Below are 22,875 nucleotides of genomic sequence, written 5' to 3' on the forward strand. Positions count from 1 at the left end.
GACCCTGGACCTGTCACATCCTAACTCTTCATGGTCACTGCAGCTCTTGTCACTTAACCAGCCTTCCAGAAGTTTCCATTTGAAGGTATGCTTTCCTTCTTGGAACTTTTGTTCAGAGTTCCCTGTTTGCTAAGCATCACATTTTGTGTGTGTGGAGGCCACATATCATTTATTAAATAATATGGTGTGTCCCTCGCAGTTAAGAAGACTCATTCCTGAGATCTGACCTAGATATTATCCTAGTAGGCAGGATAACAGTCTTCAGGAGAGAGGAATAGCTAGTAAGTCTATTATAGAAGAAGCTCATGGATCAGATGAGAACCATTTGCCATCATGATCTGAATCTGCCCCCTTTTAATTTTTATCCATCTAAATTTGACACAATTTTTGCATGTAATAAATAATTAGAAATAAAATAATCAAGAACACTGTTTTGAGTAAATGTAAAAGATGAAGGAAACACATTAATTTAAACTACCAAAATTTACATATCTTTAAAACTAAATTAACCGTGTTTCCCCCTGGACTTACTGTTACTTGTTCTTTATGATTGTTCTTTATGAGCTTTCGCATGTATTTTTGGAGTATGTAAACAAATCTATTGTATTTTACTGAGTTTTTCTGGGGCTTGTGACCTCCCTAGTCATAGGTTTTGACCAGGCATGGTCAAAAGAATACCAGGCATTAGGCTGTAGTGATGCAGTCAGGCTGTGGTAGCACATGCCTTTAATCCCAGCACTCAGCAGGCAGAGACAAGCAGATCTCTGTGAGTTCAAGACCAGCCTGATCTGCAGAGGAGTTCCATGCTCCAAAGCTACAGAAAAACCCTGTCTCAAAAAAAAAAAAAGAATACCATGCATGTAGTCCTTTCTGTGGAATGAGGCTCAACTGGACAGCAGTTGGTTAACCCCAGAAGATTCACACAACTATTGCGCTCATACAAATATGAAGATCCATTCAACTGTGGCACCAGTATGTATGTCTCACCTGACAGCTCATTGTTGTGACATACAAGATCCACAGCTGGGTGATGCTATGGATCACTTGTCTCCCCCAGCAGTCTGTAGAACACTTTCCAGAACTATGAACACTAGTGAGAAGAGAGGAAGCTGTCGGCTCAGTTCTAGCTTGATTTCTCCATGTCCTGAGGAAATAAAAAGGGTGTGTATTCTTTGGGAATAGTAACTAGTTTAACTGTCTTGTTCTGCTGCACAACCACAACAGTGGTAATATCCTGTATTGTTTTGTGAGTCTCTGGAGGCTTCCCGGCCAACAACTCTTGGGAGAGTATCTCCCACCCAGGAAATGGGATTCTGGCAAAAACATATTACTTCTGGGTGATTACAGGTTTTTCTGTTTGTTGGTTTTGGTTTTGGTTTTTTGAGACAGGGTTTCTCCTGTCCTGGAGCTTGCTTTGTAGACCAGGCTGGCCTTGAGCTCCTTGAGATCCACCTGCTTCTACCTCCCAAGTACTGGTGTTAAAGGTGTGTGTCACCACCACCCGGCATGATTACAGGTTTAAATCTTCACACTTTATAGAACACAACTGGGGTGGGTAAGTACACAATCAGGTAAAAATATCGACTACAAGAATTTAAATAGTGATTTTGATGAAAGAAAAGAAATCTATAACAAATTGCATGTGTCAATATTTACCAACTATCACAGGCTTTGATGTAGGCCTGCATGAATGAGATAGTATTAATAACTAATATTTGATGAGCATTGATATTTTGGTATGTGTCAATCAGATATAAATGCTAGTTCAATATATATTTTTCAATTCTGTCACCTCAAAGGTTAGGCCACTTCTTGTAACACATGTGTTCTGTGTGACCACTATTAACACAGAGTTAGTGAACTTGGAATCCTGCACTAAAGAGAAATGCAGGCTTAGGTTTCTACATGTCTTTGATGGTCCACATTTTTTGAAATGGCTAACACTTAATCTGGACTTCTGTTTTTGTCAACTAATCAATATAGGGTCTTATTTGGTGTGTTCTTCTGCTTCAAAACACCTTTGTTTTTTGACCCAGTAAACAGTGAATTCAGTGCCAATACCAATATAACCTATGCCTGAGCAATTTCTTCATGAGGCACATAGCCTTCCTGTACAAAGGAATACTTAACAGCTCTTCAGTACTAGGCTTCAGGGCTGTTTTCAACAATGACATAAACCAACAAAAACAATCAGGAGAGCATGGCATCGAAGGACCACATGAAATGCTAGAAAGATGGTGTGTTAGACAGGCTTCTCTGGCGTCACAGAACTTAGAGAATGAATTTTTATGCATATATATGAATTTATTGAAATGACTTACAGGCTGCAGTACAATGACAAGCTGTGAATGGAAAGTCTAAGAATCTAGTAGTTGTTACAAGAAGAAGCTGCTTGTTTATCCTGGCTGCTCAGCTAGCTTAGCCCCAAAATAACCACACAGAAACTGTATTCATTAAAACACTGTTGGCCCATTAGCTCTAGTTTCTTATTGGCTAATTTTTACATCTTAATTTAACCCATTTCTATTAATCTGTTTATCGCCACATGGCAGTGGCTTACCAGGTAAAATCTGGCATGTCTGTCTCTGGCGGCTCCATGGTGTCTCTCCTACTCTGCCTTTCTTCCTCCCAGCATTTAGTTCTGTCTTCCCCACCTGCCTAAGTTTTGTCCTATCAAATAGGCCAAGGAAGTTTCTTTATTCATTAACCAATGAAAGCAACACACAAACAGAAGGACCTCCTAAACCAAGTAGTTGCTCAGTCTAATAAAGTGGAGTGTCTCAGCTGGTCGTCTGGGATTCCAAAGAAGAAGGCTCCAAATGCCAGTAAGGAATGGGTGTGTTGACAAGGCAAGCATGTGAAGAACAACCCCTTCCTTCTTCCCTTGTCCTTATATAGGCTTCCCAGCAGACAGTGTGGCCCAGATTATAGGTGTGTCTTCCCACCGCTGGATTAAAGATGTGTGTCATTCAGCCTCAAGATTCAGATCAAAGACATGTTGTTTAGTTGCCTCAAGACCAAGACCACAAGTATCCCTCTGTTTCTGGATTATAGTTCATTCCAGATATAGCCAAGGTGACAACCAAGAATAGCTATCATAGATGACTCTATAGTTTTAGCTGCTTTTGCAGGGGACCTAGGTTCAATTCCAAGCATTCATCCATATATAAAGACTCAAAGTGCCTGTAATTCTAATTCCAAGAGACCTGATACCCTGTCTGACTCCACTAGTTCCTATGTGTATATGGTACCCATACATACACCCAGGTATACCCACATATATTTTAAATAAGTAAATATTTTTAAAGGACCACAAGAAGGATGTGTCTGCAACTGTGAGAGATCTGGAACAAAAAGGCAGAATCCACTATGCTGCCCTAGGATAGAAGTGTGCACTTAGGCGATTCAACTGTTCATCACTCTGTGGTTATGAGCGACCATGGGCTTATGTGCTGTACATACTTGTTTCAAAGCTATGAGTAAAGTTAAACAAGTAGGCAGATGTAACAGCATAAAACCCACAAGTGATGTAGACTGGTAAATATTTATCAAGTTAAGAGCATAGGACACATTTTATATAATATGTCATTGGCTTGACTTATAACTTTTTAATATCTAGACATATGAAATCAGGACTTCAACCTGATTCTTACTCAGTTCCACAAATGTTAGGGGCAGACTTACTGCCTACCCTCACAGTCATCCTTGGACAGGATGTTGAGGCAGGGAAGCTTTATGCCTTGTGTGCAATATCTTCCTTTAGCCCCTATTGTCTCATTTATGCTCCATTGCCCTCCTGTCCTTGATAGACAACATATTAAACTCACATACATATTAAACCTCACCAGCAGCCTACTCCACTAAGAATGGAAACCTAAGTAGTTTAAAATAGACACAGCCCTAATGAATATTGACACTGTATCATGCTTGCTTCAAAACCTACCTGCTCAGTCCCATTCCTTCAGGGCCCTAGGATATGTTATATGAAATAAAGATGGTCAAATAAATTCTTTCAAGACCATGGGCTACACCATTCTATTAACCTATACCAGTTTTCTACCATTTTCAAGTGACACCAGTTAAGTGTTTTGTTTGGTTTGGTTTTTTTCTGGAGGAGCATTAGAAAATCACTGTGGACTTAAGATATGGTATTTCTTAAGATATTTCTGCAAGATTTTTTGAAAGTTATGCAGACCTTTCAAAACATGTTACCAAACTAGAATCTACTCCTTAGATATTCATGTTTAAAATGCAATCTTTCTCCTAACTACATAGCCAAAAATATCAGTAGGAAAAACCAGAGACAACCCCCTCCTGTGTCCTGAAGAGTGAGCAGGCCATTTAGTCAGGCGGAAAACATCAAAGTATGTGAGCCACGGGGGTGGACATAGACCCTGGTTCTCCTGGGTCAAGTTCACTGTGTTCTTCAAGAAAGCAGGAAGCACAATAAGGAAACTAGGTTAATGCTAGGGCCAGAAGAGGGTCCAAGAAAGAACAAGCTATGTAGAGAGGAGGAGCATAGTGTTCAGAGGCAATGAGATCTGGTTTTTCAAGGCAGAGTTTCTCTGTAGCTTTGGAGCCTGTCCTGAATCTCACTTTGTAGACCAGGCTGGCCTCAAACTCACAGAGATTTGTTTGTCTCTGCCTCTGAGTGCTGGAATTAAAGGCATGCACCACCATCACCTGGCACCCTCCTCTCTTCTAACATAAAAAAAAAACACCTAATTGAGGGCCTCAGGGATTAATTTTCCCTAGAACACCAAAAACAGTGGTTACAGATTTTTTTAATTTCACAACTAAATTTAATTTTTTAAAAAAATGAGGACCTAAATGCTACCAATTTTTGCTTTGTTACTTGGATACAAATAAAAAAAATTGTTTGCCATTGTATTGTCTTCATGGAATAAATGCTATTTTGACATTTTTTTTTAAGACAGAGAATAAGAAAGAGTCTTTCCCATTCTAAAAATAACAGTTGGTGGCCTGGTACCAACAGCTAGTAGCCCACAGTGAAAATACCACGAAGATGGACATGACCTCAGGATTAGACATCTGGAACCTCTGCTCCATAACCAAGTTTCAGTGCTGGGCTCAGTAACCAGGGACACAGCATCACCCAGGAACTTGAACTGGCTTAATCATCAGGAGGGGGTCTCCATGGTTTCAGAGAAAAGAACCAGCAATGTTAATGTGACCATACAGGTCCAAAATGAGCATGACCCTGAGAAGCAACCCAACAAGGGAGAAAGTCAAGTGGTTTTTCTCTGGAAAGCAGTTCACACTGTTCCTCCCTTCCCAGAGGCCAGCGGTGGCAGAGAAGAGCATTCCAAACACAAAGCATTTGTCTCTTAGTGGGTCGTGGTCTCAGGATTTCTCAAACTCTCTAATACATTGGTAGTGGAGATACGTTGGAGGATGCTTAGAGAGCCACAGGTGAGGTGACTTCCTAGCTAGTGACATTTCCATGTCCCATCTAGAAGAACAGCCAAGCCAAGAAGCTTTCAAAATAACTCTGGAAAGTCCAAAGGCCATGTTTGACACAGGCACTGGGTGGGGCAGACAGGCAGGTTCTGTGGAGCTACCTTGGAATATGTCTCTTCTGCTGGAGCTTTGTTTACTTGCTGTCACTTTGGTTAGCTTTGACATCCTATCATTGTTTTCCTAATGACGAATGAACCATGAGAAATCCTAACTTGTGTACAGCCTCTGGGAATGTGTTTGAAACTAAACACACATCAGCATGTACCTCTGAGATCTTGTGTCACCAACTGGTGAAGTGATATTGAGAATATTATGTGCCACATCTGTACATTCTTGCCCCCCTGCCCCCAGCTTGCTCTGGAGGTGGGATGATCAGTACTAGAAGCCTGCTGTATTAGAGACACGGCTCCTGATACATATGCCATTCAATGAACCTTTTATGGACAGTTTTACTCATATGAAACAAAGACAACTCTGCCAAGGCCAAGTGGGAAGTGAGTCTTACTCAGAATGGCCGTTTAGAGATGGAGGGCTAGGGAAAGTGATTGTTTTAACTACTACTATCTCAGCCAGCAATTGTGACTCCACAGTTACTAGTCTGGTTCTATAGAAGAAGCCTGGCCCTTTAGGCTGCAGTGTGGCAAGAATTCTGCTCCCACAGGCACTAGTTCTATCACTAATGCTACAGGTAGCTTTAAAGAAATCTCTAGCATTCTAAATATGAATAAGACCTAAGATTCAAAGGCTGGGGTGAAAACCTGGTAGCTCAGAGAGCCTTCAGAACAACTAGTTAACTCTCTCCCCTTGCTGGCATCCATGGAAGACTCAAACTTCTGCTTTGCCAAACTAGAAAAATATGTGACATTCTAAACCCCACCCTACTACTTCCTGTGTCTCTCTATCTCTCCCAGATGCCCTCTTAAGCTCTGTGAATATTTTCTGTCAGCTAGTTGCTAATGCAGCCTCCTGACCCAAGGTTAATTTTATTTAATTAATGCAACTGCACACTCTGGGTTCACAGTGTAATAGAATATCCCCCAACAGAAAGCTATGGGGGAATGGTTGACAGAGCCATTTTGTCTTCAAGCAGAGCTTCCTAAACAACTACTGACCAAGTAGAGCATTCTTGCAATGCTAGTCCTGGCATGCCTGTCTGTGTAACATACAGCCTTCCTCATTTGCTTGGTGCCTAGTTAGGAGTTATATGTGACAGCTTTGAAATAAATTACCAAGCATTGGACTGACAAAGTTTGATAAAATAGATAGTATCTAAAACTAAAGAGATACTGTGAGGCTGGCAAGGTGGTTCGTTGAAAAGAGTCGGGCAACCTAAGTTCCATTCCTTAAGTCCCACATAAAGACAAAAAGAGATAACTGATTCCACACTTGCATTCTCTCTCCGCCCACACAAAAATAATAAATAAAATAGTTTTTTTTAAAGCTGCATGGTGGGCTTAGAGAAATAGCTCCATTGGTAAAAGGTTTGCTTTGCAAACATGGGGGTCTGAGTTCAATTCTCGGAAGGCATTTTAAAAAAAATAAAAGCAAAGCATAGTGGCTCTGGGAAGGCAGAAATAGGCAGGTGCCTGGGACTCTCTAGCCAGCTAGCTTAGCTTACTCAGAAAGTTCCAGCCCCATGAAAGACCCTGTCCCAAAGGAGAGAAAAAGAAAGAGAAGAAAAGCACTTCAGGAACAACACCAAAGTTGTTCTCTGGCCTCCATGCTCACAGGTGTACCCACAAATACAAACACACATAGAGATGAATGAACACAAACACACACACAAAAAAACCTCTTGAAATGGAACATATGGGTAAATAATCAGGAATCATAAATGCAAGCATAAACAGCAGAATACAGGAGATGGGAGAGAGAATCTCAGGTGTTGAAGATAAGAGACAGGAAATATGGTGTGGGAAGTCCTTCTATATATGTGTTGCTTTTATTAGTTAATGAATAAAGAAGCTGTTTTCGGCCAGTGGCTTAACAGAATATAGCCAGGCTGGAAAATATATTTAGAGAAAGGAGGCGAAGTCAAGAAGAAGCCATGTAGCCCCACCAGAGTCAGACGCTGGACAGAACTATACCAGGTAAGCCACAGTCAAATGGTGATACACAGATTAATAGAAATGGATAATTTAAGATATAAGAATCAGCCAGAAATAGGCTTAAGCTATTGGTCAAACAGTATTGCAAATAATATGGTTGCTGTGTGATGATTTCAGAGCTGAGCAGCCGTGAATGAGCTAGTGCCCTTCTGCCACTAGATTAGCGTGACAACATGGCCAACTAAGTCCACTTAAAACCTGAGAGAGCTTGAAAAGGAATTCTAAGCAAAAAACAACAGAGTTCAGCACAGTTTCTTGGTAGCCACATTTTTTTTTCTAGATGGGCTCATGGCAAGCAGGGGTGCTGCAGCTGCTTCAAGAGAGGTGCAGGAAAACTGCATGGCTTCATTTAAAATGGCAGCTTCCTGATTTGCCGGCACAAATGGCTCTGACTCTTCTAGGAGGTCTGGCTATGGAGGATTTAAATTGGGTTTGTGAGCCGAGTGCTACAACTTACTTAATGGCAACAAAGACATGCTGTGTGCCTGAAAACGGGGCAATGCACATGAGTCTCAGAGGCAACAAACTTGCCTCCACCATGTTGGACTGGGCAGAGCAAGCAGGCAAGACCGTGAAATTGGTTTTAGCCATGCCTGCTTAGCATTAAAAGAAGAAGAAGAAGAAGAAGAAGAAGAAGAAGAAGAAGAAGAAGAAGAAGAAGAAGAAGAAGAAGAAGAAGAAGAAGAAGAAGAAGAAGAAGAAGAAGAAGAAGAAGAGCATGCAATAAAGATATGCATGCAATAAAGACAAATTCAGTTGGAAAAGATCTCTGGATCGGGCTACCAGGCGGCCCTGTTTAGGTACTGAGGAGTTCCATCTGGACGGGTGAGTGTGTGCAATCGAGGGGTGGATTGTCCCGGAAGAGACCACAAACCCCCCTCCCCCAGCTCCTTCTGCAGGGCTGTCTTTCTTACACCCGACCCCCCCCCCCGCCCCCACAAGCCTGCATTATCTGCTAGGTCCTTTGCTCAGGAACAGTTTTCTGCTCCTACACTAAGTCTACCCACCCAGAGAGGTGAATGCCTGCCTACCGGGCAGGCCTCAAGGACCCCCCCCCCAAGGGAGCACTCCTACCTTCAGCTTTTGCGGCAGGGTGTCCTGTGTTCTACTCATCCCCGCCCTGCCCCCCAAGTTCTCCCTTTTGTCCGGGGGTCACTGGACTACCAGGCGTCTGTTTCGGTGCTGAGGAGTTCCATCTGGACTGGACGGTTCCTGCTTCTACACTGAAGAGTTACAACCAGAGAGTCAGTCACAGCAAAGACTGGACCAAGACACCAGGCCTCTCCTGGCTCCATTTGAAAAAAGAGATGGGAAGGCGCCAATGCAAGAATTCCTTCAACAACCTGAAAGGCAACATGACATCACCAGAATCCAGGGATCCCGAAATAAGAAGAATTGTACACCCTACTCTAGAAGAATTAGAAGAAATCGACTCAAAAGTGAATTATATGAAAATAATAGAAGACCTTAAACAGGAGGTGAAAAACTGCCATAAACAATTAGAGATCACAAACAAAAAGGTAGAGGAAATGAATAAAGCGCTCAAAGATATCCAAGAAAACCAAGAGAAACAAGAAAAAGCAATCAAACAGGTAAGGGAAGCAGTTCAAGACATAAAGAATGAAATGGAAGTAATGAAGAAAACACAAACCGAGGGAAGGATGGAGATGGAAAATCTGGGTAAACAAACAGGAAATACAGAGACAAGTACTACCAACAGATTACAAGAGATAGAAGAAAGAATTTCAGACACTGAAGATACCATAGAGAAAATAAACACACTGATCAAAGAAAACAGCAAAACCAACAAATTCTCATCACAAAACATTCAGGAAATCTGGGACACAATAAAAAGACCAAACCTAAGAATAATTGGGATAGAAGAAGGAGAAGAAGTACAGCTCAACGGTCCAGAAAATATATTTAATAAAATTATAGAAGAAAAGTTTCCCAACCTAAAGAAATGGATATTCCTTTGAAGGTTCAAGAAGCATACAGAACACCGAATAGACTGGACCAAAAAAAAATCTCCTCGCCATATAATAATCAAAACATACAGAATAAAGAAAGAATACTAAGAGCTGCAAAGGAAAAAGGCCAAGTAACTTATAAAGGTAAACCTATCAGACTTACACCTGATTTCTCTATGGAAACAATGAAAGCCAGAAGGTCCTGGATAGATGTACTACAGAAACTAAGAGACCATGGATGCAAGCCCAGACTACTATACCCAGCCAAGCTTTCGTTCACTATAAATGGAGAAAACAAAATTTTCCAGGATAAAAACAAATTTAAACAATACGTAGCCACAAATCCAGCCTTACAGAAAGTAATAGAAGGAAAATCACAAACCAAGGAGTCCAACAATAACCACAATAACTCAAACATATAGAGACCCTTCACCAGCGAAACTCAAAGAAAGGAAACACACAAACTCTACTACTAAAAAAGTGACCAGAATTAACAACCACTGGTCATTAATATCACTTAATGTCAGTGGGCTCAGCTCACCTATAAAAAGGCACAGGCTAAGAGATTGGATACGAAAACAGGATCCAACATTCTGCTGTTTACAAGAAACACACCTTAACCACAAAGACAGGCACCTACTCAGAGTAAAGGGATGGGAAAAGGTTTATCAAGCAAATGGACCTAAGAAACAAGCAGGTGTGGCCATACTAATTTCTAACAAAGTTGACTTCAAATTTAAATCAATCAGAAGAGATGGAGAGGGACATTTTATACTCATAACAGGAACAATTCATCAGGATGAAGTCTCAATCCTGAATATCTATGCCCCTAATATAAAAGCACCCACGTACATAAAAGAAACATTACTAAAATTCAAGGCTGCCATTAAACCGCACACACTAATAGTAGGAGACTTCAACACTCCTCTCTCACCAATGAACAGGTCAATCAGACAGAAACCTTAACAGAGAAATAAGAGAATTAATGGAGGTAATGAATCAAATGGACTTAACAGACATCTATAGAACATTCCACCCAAATAGGAAAGAATATACCTTCTTCTCTGCAGCTCATGGAACCTTCTCGAAAATTGACCAGATACTTGGTAACAAAGCAAATTTCCACAGTTACAAAAAAATATTCGTAACCTCCTGTGTCTTATCAGATCACCATGGATTAAAGTTAGAATTCAACAACAATGCTACCCCCAGAAAGCCTACAAATTCATGGAAACTGAACAGTCAACTACTGAACCACACCTGGATCAAGGAAGAAATAAAGAAAGAAATTAAAGTCTTCCTCGAATTCAATGAAAATAAAGAAACAACATACTCAAACTTATGGGACACTATGAAAGCAGTCCTGAGAGGAAAGTTCATAGCACTAAGTGCCCAGTTAAAGAAAACAGAAAAAGCACACATTGGAGACTTAACAGCCCACCTGAAAGCTATAGAAAAAAAAGAAGCAGACTCACCTAGGAGGAGTAGAAGACTGGAAATAATCAAACTGAGGGCTGACATCAACAAAATAGAAACACAGAAAACAGTCCAAAGAATCAATGAAACAAAAAGCTGGTTCCTGGAGAAAATCAACAAGATTGATAAACCCCTATCCAAACTAATCAAACGACAGAGAGAGAATATGCAAATTAATAGGATAAGAAATGAAAAGGGGGACATAACCACAGACACACAGGAAATTCAGAGAATCGTTAGATCTTACTACAAAAGCCTGTATGCCACAAAACTGGAAAATGTAAAAGAAATGGACACTTTTTTAGATAAATACCATATACCAAAGTTAAACCAGGACCAGGTGAATGACCTAAATAGACCTGTTAGTTGCGAAGAATTAGAAGCTGTTATCAAAAACCTCCCTACCAAAAAAATCCCAGGACCAGATGGTTTCAATGCGGAATTCTACCAGAACTTCCAAGAAGACCTAATACCTATACTCCTTAATGTATTTCACAATATAGAAACAGAAGAGTCATTGCCAAATTCCTTTTATGAAGCAACAGTCACTCTGATACCAAAACCGCACAAAGGCCCAACCAAGAAAGAGAATTACAGGCCAATCTCACTCATGAATATCGATGCAAAAATCCTCAACAAAATACTGGCAAACCGTATCCAAGAACACGTTAGGAAAATTATCCATTATGATCAAGTAGGCTTCATCCCAGAGATGCAGGGCTGGTTCAACATACGAAAATCTATCAATGTAATCCAGCATATAAATAAACTGAAAGAAAAAAAACCATATGACCATTTCATTAGATGCTGAAAAAGCATTTGACAAAATCCAACATCCCTTTATGATAAAAGTATTGGAGAGATTAGGGATACAAGGGTCATACCTAAATATAATAAAAGCTATATACAGCAAGCCGACAGCTAACATCAAATTAAATGGAGAGAAACTCAAAGCCATCCCGCTTAACGCAGGAACACGACAAGGCTGTCCACTCTCGCCATACCTCTTCAATATAGTGCTTGAAGTTCTAGCAATAGCAATAAGACAACATAATGGGATCAAGAGGATTCGAAATGGAAAGGAAGAAGTTAAACTTTCGTTATTTGAAGATGATATGATAGTCTACATAAGCGACACCCAAAACTCCACCAAAGAACTTTTACAGCTGACAAACAGCTTTAGTAATGTGGCAGGATACAAGATCAACTCCAAAAAATCAGTCGCCCTCTTATACACAAAGGATATGGAAGCAGAGAGGGAAATCAGAGAAGCTTCACCTTTCATCATAGCCACAAACAGCATAAAATATCTTGGGGTAACTCTAACCAAGGAAGTAAAAGATCTATTTGACAAGAACTTTAAGGCATTGAAGAAAGAAATTGAAGAGGATACCAGAAAATGAAAGGACCTCCCCTGCTCTTGGATTGGGAGGATCAACATAGTAAAAATGGCAATTCTACCAAAGGCAATTTATAGATTCAATGCAATCCCCATCAAGGTCCCATAAAAATTCTTCACAGATCTTGAGAGGACAATAATCAACTTTATATGGAAAAACAAAAAACCCAGCATAGCCAAAACAATCTTATACAATAAAGGATTGTCTGGAGGCATTACCATCCCTGACTTCAAACTCTATTACAGAGCTACAGTATTGAAAACAGCTTGGTTGGTATTGGCATAAAAACAGAGAAGTCGACCAATGGAATCGTATAGAAGACCCGGATTTTAACCCACAAACCTATGAACACCTCATTTTCGATAAAGGAGCTAAAAGTATACAATGGAAGAAAAAAAACATCTTTAACAAATGGTGCTGGCACAACTGGATGTCAACCTCTAGAAGAATGAAAATAGACCCATATCTATCACCATGCACAAAACGCAAGTCCAAATGGATTAAAGACCTCAATATCAGGCTGAACACACTGAGCCTGATAGAAGAGATAGTGGGAAGTACCCTACAACAGATGGGCACAGGAGAACTCTTCCTAGGTATAACCCCAGCAGCACAGACATTAAGGGCAACATTGAATAAATGGGACCTACTAAAACTGAGAAGCTTCTGTAAAGCAAAGGACACTGTCACTAAGACAAAAAGGCAACCTATTGACTGGGAGAAGATCTTCACCAACCCCGCAACAGACAAAGGTCTGATCTCCAAAATATATAGAGAACTCAAGAAACTAGACTTTAAAATGCTAATTAACCCAATTAAAAAATGGGGCACTGAACTGAACAGAGAATTCTCAACAGGAGAAGTTCAAATGGCCAAAAGACATTTAAGGTCATGCTCAACCTCCTTAGCAATCAGGGAAATGCAAATCAAAACAACTTTGAGATATCATCTTACACCTGTCAGAATTGCTAAAATCAAAAACACCAATGATAGCCTTTGCTGGAGAGGCTGTGGAGGAAGGGGTACACTCATCCATTGATGGTGGGAATGCAATCTTGTGCAACCACTTTGGAAATCAGTGTTTCAGTTTCTCAGGAAATTCGGGATCAACCTACCCCTGGACCCAGCAATACCACTCTTGGCAATATACCCAATAGATGCCCGATCATATGACAAAAGCATTTGTTCAACTATGTTCATAGCAGTATTATTTGTAATAGCCAGATCCTGGAAACAACCTAGATGTCCTTCAATGGAAGAATGGATGAAGAAAGTGTGGAATATATACACAGTAGAGTACTACGCTGCGGTAAGAAACAATGACTTCTCGAATTTTGCATGCAAATGGATGGAAATAGAAAACACTATCCTGAGTGAGGTAACCCAGACCCAAAAAGATGAACATGGGATGTATTCACTCATAATTGGTTTCTAGCCATAAATAAGGGTCACGGAAGCTACAATTGGTGAACCTAAAGAAGCTAAATAAGAAGGTGAACCCAAGGAAAAACATATAGTTATCCTCTTGCCTATGGGAAGTAGACAAAATTGCCGGGGGAAAAAGTGGGATCTTGGGAGTGGGGTGGGCTGGGGGTAAGGGGAGATGGGGAGAGAAAAGTGAGAAGGGGAGGATGGGGGGAACTTGGGGAAACAGGATGATTGGGATAAAGGAAGGCTGGATATGGGAGCACGGAAGCACAATTCTTAGTTAAGGGAGCCACCTTAGGGCTGGCAAGAGACTTGAACCTAGAGTGGCTCCCAGGAGCCCAAGGTGATGTCCCCAGTTAGTTCCTTGGGCAGCTGAGAATAGGGAACCTGAAACGACCCTATACTATAGCAATACTGAAGATTATCTTGCATATCACCATAGAACCTTCATCTGGTGATGGATGGAGATACAGACAGAGACCCACACTGGAGCACTGGACTGAGCTCCCAAGGTCCCAATGAGGAGGGGAAGGAGGGAGAAGATAAGCAAGGAAGTCAGGACCACAAGGGCTGCACCCACCCACTGAGACAGTGGGGCTGATCTATTGGGAGCTCACCAAGGCCAGCTGGACTGGGACTGAAAAAGCATGGGATAAAACTGGACTCTCTGAACATGGCGATCAATGAGGGCTGATGAGAAGCCAAGGACAATGGCACAGGGTTTTGATCCTACTTCATGTTCTGGCTGTGTGGGAGCCAGCCAGTTTGGATGTTCACCTCCCTAGACATGGACGGAGGGGGGAGGACCTTGGACTTTCCACAGGGCAGGAAACCCTGACTGCTTTTGGACTGGAGAGGGAGGGGGAGAGGAGTGGGGGATGGGGAGAAGCGTGGGAGGAGGGGGAGGGAAATGGGAAGCTGGAAGGAGGGGGAAACTTTTTTATTCCTTTTTCTCAATAAAAAAAAATCTCTGAATGGGTCACAATGTTGAACAAATGTACATAGGCTTGGGAGAGAGAAGAAAACAATAAAGAGACAGTAAAAGTAATATAAAATAGTATAGACACTCATGTATTAAAGGAGTAAAGATAGTAAAATAAATATTAAATGGGTAGAGAAATTAAGAGTAAAAATCTAAGCCATATAAAGATGGAATATATACAGAAAGTATGTATTATTTATGCATATTATTGTGTTCTCTTTACGTTTTTTGACTGTGGATGAGCTAAGAACAAGAAGACATTTTATTGTATGGGCTGCTAAGCTAAACCAACATATATTTTTTAAAGATATCTTGACTTCAAAATTTGGGTCTAAGAATATGTTGCTTTGAAAAGAGGTTCTTATTTTGTTTCAACAAAGACTGAGAACCTATAGATTCCTCACAGACTAATGTGGTTTGATAGACCAAGACCCCACAAAAGGTCACTGTGAACACCCCCAAAAAATACTTCACCCAACAAAGAGCAGGAAAAAGTTTAGAAAGAACTACACCAAAATTCCCCAAATATTGTTTGCAAAAGTTGTTTACATTTAAAGGGGGATATGCTATAGAAATTTGCATTGGTATGGATCTTGGTTTATTGATACAAATTTAAGATTAATTTTGTGTTTTATATATATGTATATATTTCTGCTCTTGATTATGGTATTGTATTTGTGCAGCTCATTTAAAAATGTAATGTATAATTTGAGAAATAAAGGTTAATAGACAATCATCTATAATAGTCAAGTTTGTAGTCATGTTATTTAGGTTTCCTAGATATATTGAGATATATTTCAGTGGGGTATTCTTCAAATTTTTTAAAGAGTAACAAAATATGACATTTAAATATTTTTAAGAGCTTAAGACTTCTTATAACAATGAGACACATCTGCTCCTGGCAGCACCAATCTACATCAAGAGGATGATGAGCACTGAAGAGGCTCCTTCTGGCATTGGTTAGCCATTTGGGCAAGAAACTGCTCTTGCCTGGACTACTTTATGTTATCCTGTATAAACTGGACATGCAGGATCCACAGAAAAATGACTGCTGAAGTTGCCTAAAGAAAGTAAGACAGTCCTTCAGGATTCCTGCTTCATGAAAGAGTCTGCCAGACTTTCTGCAGGACACAGAAGAAAGCAACTGATGGACTTTGCCATTACAAGGCAGAACAGATCTTCAAATTTCCTACTTTGTGGAAAAGTCATCCAGATACTATTGACCAGTAGGCTGAAGATGGGTGCCCACAATATTACAGAAGAGTTTTGGGTGACTGTCCAGGTAGTTTCATCAATTCTAGAGTTTTGGAAGTTGCTTACAATTCACTTCCTGTTTACTTAGGTAATATATCCTTCTGGAGTCTTTGATGAAATTGAAGAATAGATAGGTTTAACTATAGTTTTCCTTAATTATGATATAAGATAAAGTAGATATAAATATTATAACTTTAATTCTTTCTTGATACCTGCTTTGTTATATGTAATTTTACTATGTTAAAGTTAAAACCTTCCTTTTTATTTAAACAGAAAAGTGGGAAATGCTGTGGGAAGTCCTTCTATATATGTGTTGCTTTTATTGGTTAATGAATAAAGAAGCTGCTTTTGGCCAATGGCTTAACAGAATATAGCCAGGCTGGAAAAGATCTATAGAGGAAGAGGGCAGAGTCAAGAAAAAGCCATGTAGTCCCACAAGAGACAGACATCAGACAGAACTTTACCCAGTAAGCCACAGCCATGTGGCAATACACAGATTAATAGAAGATATGAGAATTAGCTAGAAATATGCTTAAGCAATTAGCCAAATAGTATTGCAAATAATATGGTTTCTGTCTAATTATCTCAGGGCTGAGCTTCTGGGAACAAGCTAGTGGCCTTCCGCCAACAGAAATAGATTTATCAATCAAAGAAAATGTTAAATCCAACAAATTCTTAACACAAAACATCCAGGAAATCTGGGACACAATGAAAAGATGAAACATAAGAATAATAGGGATAGAAGAAAGAGAAGAAGTTCAACTCAAAAACACAGAAAATATATTCAACACAATCATAGAAGAAAACTTTCCCAACCTAATAAAGGGCATGCCTATGAAAACACAAGAAACTGCCAGAACACCAAATAAACAGACCAAAAGAAAAAGTTTCCTCACCACATAATAAACAAAACACTAAACACACAGAATAAAGAAAGAATATTAAGAGCTGCAAAGGAAAAAGGCCAAGTAACATATAAAGACAGACCTATCAGAATTACACCTGACTTCTCAGTGGAAAAATGAAAACCAGAAGCATTATGCAGACATTAGGAAACCCCAGATGTCAGACCAGACTAAAATACCCAGCAAAATATTCAATCACAGTAGATGGAGAAAGGAAGATATTTCATGAGAAAACCAGATTTAAACAATACCTAGTCACAAATCCAGCCCTATACAAAGTACTAAAAGGAAAACTCTAACCCAAGGAAGTCAGCTACACCCACAAAAACACAGACAATAGATGACCTCACATCAGCAAATCCCCAAAACAGGAAAAGCACACACAATAACATCACCAACAACAAAAACTAAAATGACAGGAACTAGCAATCACTGGTCATTAATATCCCTTAATATTAGTGACTCCAACTCACCTATTAAAAGACACAGGCTAACAGATTGGATAAGAAAACAGAATCCATCCTTCTGCTGCAAACAAGACGCACACCTCAACCTCAAAGACAGACATCATCTCATAGTAAAGGATTGGGAAAAAAATTCCAATCCAATAGACCTAAGAAACAAGCTGATATAGTTATCCTACTATGCAACAAAATAGATCAAACTAAAGTCAATCAAAAGAGAAAAGAAGGACATTTTATATTTGTCATAGGAAAAATCCATCAAGAGGAAATCTCAGTTCAGAAAATCTATGCCCCAAATACAAGAGCACCTTTATGTGTAAAAGAAACCTTAGTAAAGCTTTAATCACACATTAAACCACACACACTAATCTCTAACCACTGGACAGGGCTTTCAGACAGAAACTTAACAGAGAAGGGAACTAACAGATGCTATAACTCAAATGGACTTAACAGATATCTATAGTATGTTCCATCCAAACAACTCTGAGATTCCATCTTACACCTGAAAGAATGGTCAAGATCAAAAACACTGATGACAACTTATGCTGGAGAGGTTGTGTAGTAAAAGGAACACTTCTGCATTGCTGGTGGGAATGCAAGCTGATACAACCCCTTTGGATGTCAGTGCGGCAATTTCTCAGAAAATTAAGAAACAACCTTCCTCAAGACCCAGTAATAAGACTTTGGGGTATATATCCAAAGGATGTTCAATCGTGCCACAAGGATATGTGCTCAACATATATGTTCATAGCAGGATTGTTTGTCATAGCCAGAACCTGGAAACAACCTAAATGCCCCTCAACCAAAGAATGAATAAGGAAAATGTGGTACATTTACGCAATGGAGTACCACACAGCAGAAAAAATTAACGACATCTTGAATTTTGCAAGAAAATTCATGGAGCTAGAAAACATCATTTTGAGTGAGGTAATCCAGACCCAGAAAGACAATTATCACATGTACTCACTCATAAGGTGTTTTTAATCATAAAGCAAAGAAAGCCAGCCTACAAACCACAATCCCAGAGAACTTAGACAACAATAAGCACACTAAGAAAGATATACATAGAACTAATTTACATTGAAAGTAGAAAAAAATAAAATCTCTTGAGTAAATTGGGAGCATGGGGACCTTGGGGGAGGGTTGAAGGGAAGGGGAAAGGCAGGGAGGAAAGCAGGGGAAAATATAGAGCTCAATAAAAATCAATAAAATAAAAAACATTTTAAAAAAGAATATACCTTCTTCTTAGTAGCTAATATAATCTTTTCAAAAATTGACCACATACTCAGTAAACAAAGTAAACCTCAACAGATACAAAAAAATTAGGATAACCCCATGTATCTTATCAGATCACCATGGCTTAAAGTTAGAATTCAACATCAACATTAATATCAGAAAGTCCACAAACACATGGAAATTGAACAGTGCTCACTTGAAGCATCAATGGGTCAAGGAAGAAATAAAGAAAAAAATAAAGACTTTCTAAAAATTCAACAAAAATGACTGCACAACACCCAAACATATGGGACACAATGAAAGCAGTGTTAAGAAGAAAGTTTATGGAACTAAATGCCTACATAAAGAAGCTGTGAAAATCCCACACTAGTGAGTTAACAGCACACCTGAAAGCTCTAGAGCAACAACAAAAAAAATCACCCAGGAGGTCTAGATCACAGGAAATAAACAAATTGAGAGCAGAAATCAAGAAAATAGAAACTAAGTGATTCAAAGAATCAATGAAACAAAGAGTTGGTTCTTCGAGGAAAATCAATAAAATAGATAAACCTTTATCTAAACTAACCAAAAGGTGGAGATAGAACATCCAAATTAATAAAATCAGAAATGAAAAGGAAACATAGCAACATAGAGGAAATCCAGAGAATCTAAAAGTCATACTTCAAAAACCTGTTCTCCACCAGATTGGAAAACTTAAAGGAAATGGAAATTTTTCTGGATAAATATCACTTATCAAAACTAAATCAAGACCAGACAAGCAAATTAAATAGACCTATAACCAGTAAAGAAATAGAGTCATCAAAAGTCTCTCAATCAAAAAAAGAAAGAGAAAAAACAAGAACCAGAGGGTTACAGCACAGAATTCTACAAGATTTTCAACGAACTAATACCAATATTTACTGTGGAACAATGGTCTTGTACCCTATAAAATTTGTCAGTTGTATTGGTTTAATAAAACACTGATTGGCCAGTAGGGAGGCAGCAAGTATAGGTGAGAAAACCAGAACAGGAGAATTCTGGAAAGAGGAAAGGCTCAGTCTGCAGTAATCATTAAGACACAGAGGAAGCAAGATAAGAATGCCTCGCTGATAAAAGGTACCAAGCCATGTGGATAACACAGACAAGAATTATGGGTTAATATAAGATATAAGAGTAAATAAGAAGCCTGAGCTAATAGGCCAACCAGTTTATAACTAATGTAAGCCTCTGTGTGTGTGTTTGGGACTGAATGGCTGCAGGACCAGTCAGGACAGAAACCTCTGTCAACAAATACTACTCAAATTGTCCCACACAATAGAATCAGAAGGAACATTGCCAAACTCTTTTTATGAGGTTATAGTCACACTGATGCCCAAGCCACACAAAGACACTACTAGAAAAGAGAATTTTTAAAATTTATTTATTTATTAAAGATTTCTGCCTCCTCCCCGCCACTGCCTCCTCCCCACCACCGCCTCCCATTTCCCTCCCCCCCCCGATCAAGTCCCCCTCCCTCATCAGCTCAAAGAGCAATTAGGGTTCCCTGACCTGTGGGAAGTCCAAGGACCACCCACCTCCATCCAGGTCTAGTAAGGTGAGCATCCAAACTGCCTAGGCTCCCACAAAGCCAGTATGTGCAGTAGGATCAAAAACCCATTGCCATTGTTCTTGAGTTCTCAGTAGTCCTCATTGTCCGCTATGTTCAGCGAGTCCGGTTTTGTCCCATGCTTTTTCAGACCCAGGCCAGCTGGCCTTAGTGGGTTCCCGATAGAACATCCCCATTGTCTCAATGGGTGGGTGCACCCCTCACGGTCCTGAGTTCCTTGCTCGTGCTCTCTCTCCTTCTGCTCCTGATTTGGACCTTGAGATTAGAAAAGAGAATTACAGAACAATATCACTCGTGAAGATTGATACAAAAATACTCAATAAAATATTGGTAAACTGAATCTGAGAACATATCAGAAAAATAATCCACCATGACCAAGTAAACTTCATCCCAGAGACCCAGGGATGGTTCAACATACAAAAAGATGACAATGTAATCCCCTATATAAATAAACCGAAAGAAAAAAAAACACATGATTATCTCATTAGATGCTGAAAAAACCTTCAACAAAATTCAACACCCTTTCATGATAGAAGTCTTGGAGAGAGCAGGGATGCAAGGAACATACCTAAATATAATAGAGGCTATATACAGCAAGCCAACAACCAACATCAAACCATATAGAAAGAAACTCAAAGCGATTCCACTAAAATCAAGAACAAGACAAGCTGTTCACTCTCTCCATATCTATTCAATATAGTACTTGAGGCTCTAGATAGAGTAATAAGACAACAAAGGAGATCACGGGAACACAAATCAGAAAAGAACTCAAATTTTCACTATTTGCTGATGATATGATAATATACATAAGTGTATACTTATGGGAACTCACACAACTCATAAACACCTTCAATAAGGTAGGAGGATACAAGATTATCTGAAAAAAATCAGTAGCCCTCCTTTATATAGAAGATAAATGGGTTAAGAAAGAAATCAAAGAAACATCACTGTAAATGGGAGTTTCTGTCCTACCTAGTCCCATAGCCATTCAATCCCAAAGATGCACACAGAGGCTTATATTAATTATAAACTGCTTGGCCTATTAACTCAGGCTTATTATTAACTAGCTCTTACAATTTAAATTAACCCATAAGTTTTATTTATGCTTAGCCATGTGACTTAGTACCTATTCTTTAGGACAGCATTTTTATCTTGCTTCCTTTGAGTCTGAGTAACAATGGCAGACTGGGTCTTTCCTCTTCCCAGAATTCTCCTAGTCTGGCTGCCATACCTATATTTCTTGCCTGGCTACTGACCAATCAGCATTTTATTAAACTAATACAAGTGACAAATTTTTAGAGTGTACAAAAGCATTATTCCACAGAAGTTCCCTTTTTTATCTTTTCAAAACAAGACCCTAAAAATATATCAGCACTTCATTTATATTTTAATAAATAAAGTTTTCCTGAGGATCAGAAAAATAAAACAACCACACTGGCCAGTCTTATATACCAGGCAGCAATGATATAACACATGCCTTTAATCACAGTAGCCACACTAGTTTGCCATAGAAACCAGGCAGTAGTAGTGCACACCCTTAATCCCAGAACTAGAGAGGATTATAAAATGGAAGTAGACAACTCTCAGGTCCAGTCTCATTCTGAGATTCCTCGAGACTTGATTGCAATTTCAGACTGAGGTAGTGGTAAAAGCCCGTGGCTGACTGTTTTGGTTTTCTAACCTTCAGGTTGAGCCCCAATTTCTCTCTCTCTCTTCTCTCTCTCTCTCTCTCTCTCTCTCTCTCTCTCTCTCTCTCTCTCTCTCTCTCTCTCTCTGAGTTTTTATTAATTGTGTTTCATTTGACTCCCAGCTTTTGGGACACAAATTTATGAAAAAGGCATTTGCCTGAGGCTTTTTAGCCACCAGCCCAGGCCAGAACTGTGAATGTAATTCCAGCTCTAGGAACTGAAACCCAAGCCTATCCACCCAGGATCAGAAGAAAAACTAGCACTCCAAGCTCCCATCCGCCCCATCTTAGCTTTCATGTAAAGATGGAAAATACACAAAGAATCTGGATACTGTATGTTATTGTGTTGTCTTTGAATTGTTTGACTGCTGAGGAAGGAGCAACAGCTGCTAAAAGATATTTGATTATACATGCTGCTGGATTAAAGCAACCTATATATTTTGAAAATGCTTTGACTTTAAAATTTAAGTTAAAAGAAATGTTACTTTGGAGAAGATGTTTTGCTTTTGTTACTACAGGAAAGTAGAGGCTGTGGATTCTTCCTTGGTTAAGAAAATAAGGTTTGATCAAGGAAGAGCCCGCTGAAAAACTCCAATGGGAATGAGTGGCCTGGATGATCAAATGTTTCAGAACACCTCTGTTGCAGTTTCTTTTGAGTTCTGCATCCAGAAGAGCTTCAATGCTACTGACTAAGATGATGAAACCTCACAGAATACTCCAGTCAGGACTGGACCATCATCCTAAATTTTCTTTGGGTCCCATAAGATTACCAGCATCCCAATTATCAAGAATTAGCCTAGAAAACTATGCCATGTTCCCAAAAAAATGGATTATGGATGTTTGTCTTTGTTTAGTGTGTTGGGTATAAATTGTTATGGACAGTGGTAAAGAAAAAAAAA

This window comes from Microtus pennsylvanicus, chromosome 21, assembly GCF_037038515.1.
Source record: "Microtus pennsylvanicus isolate mMicPen1 chromosome 21, mMicPen1.hap1, whole genome shotgun sequence".
Classification (NCBI taxonomy): Eukaryota; Metazoa; Chordata; class Mammalia; order Rodentia; family Cricetidae; genus Microtus; species Microtus pennsylvanicus.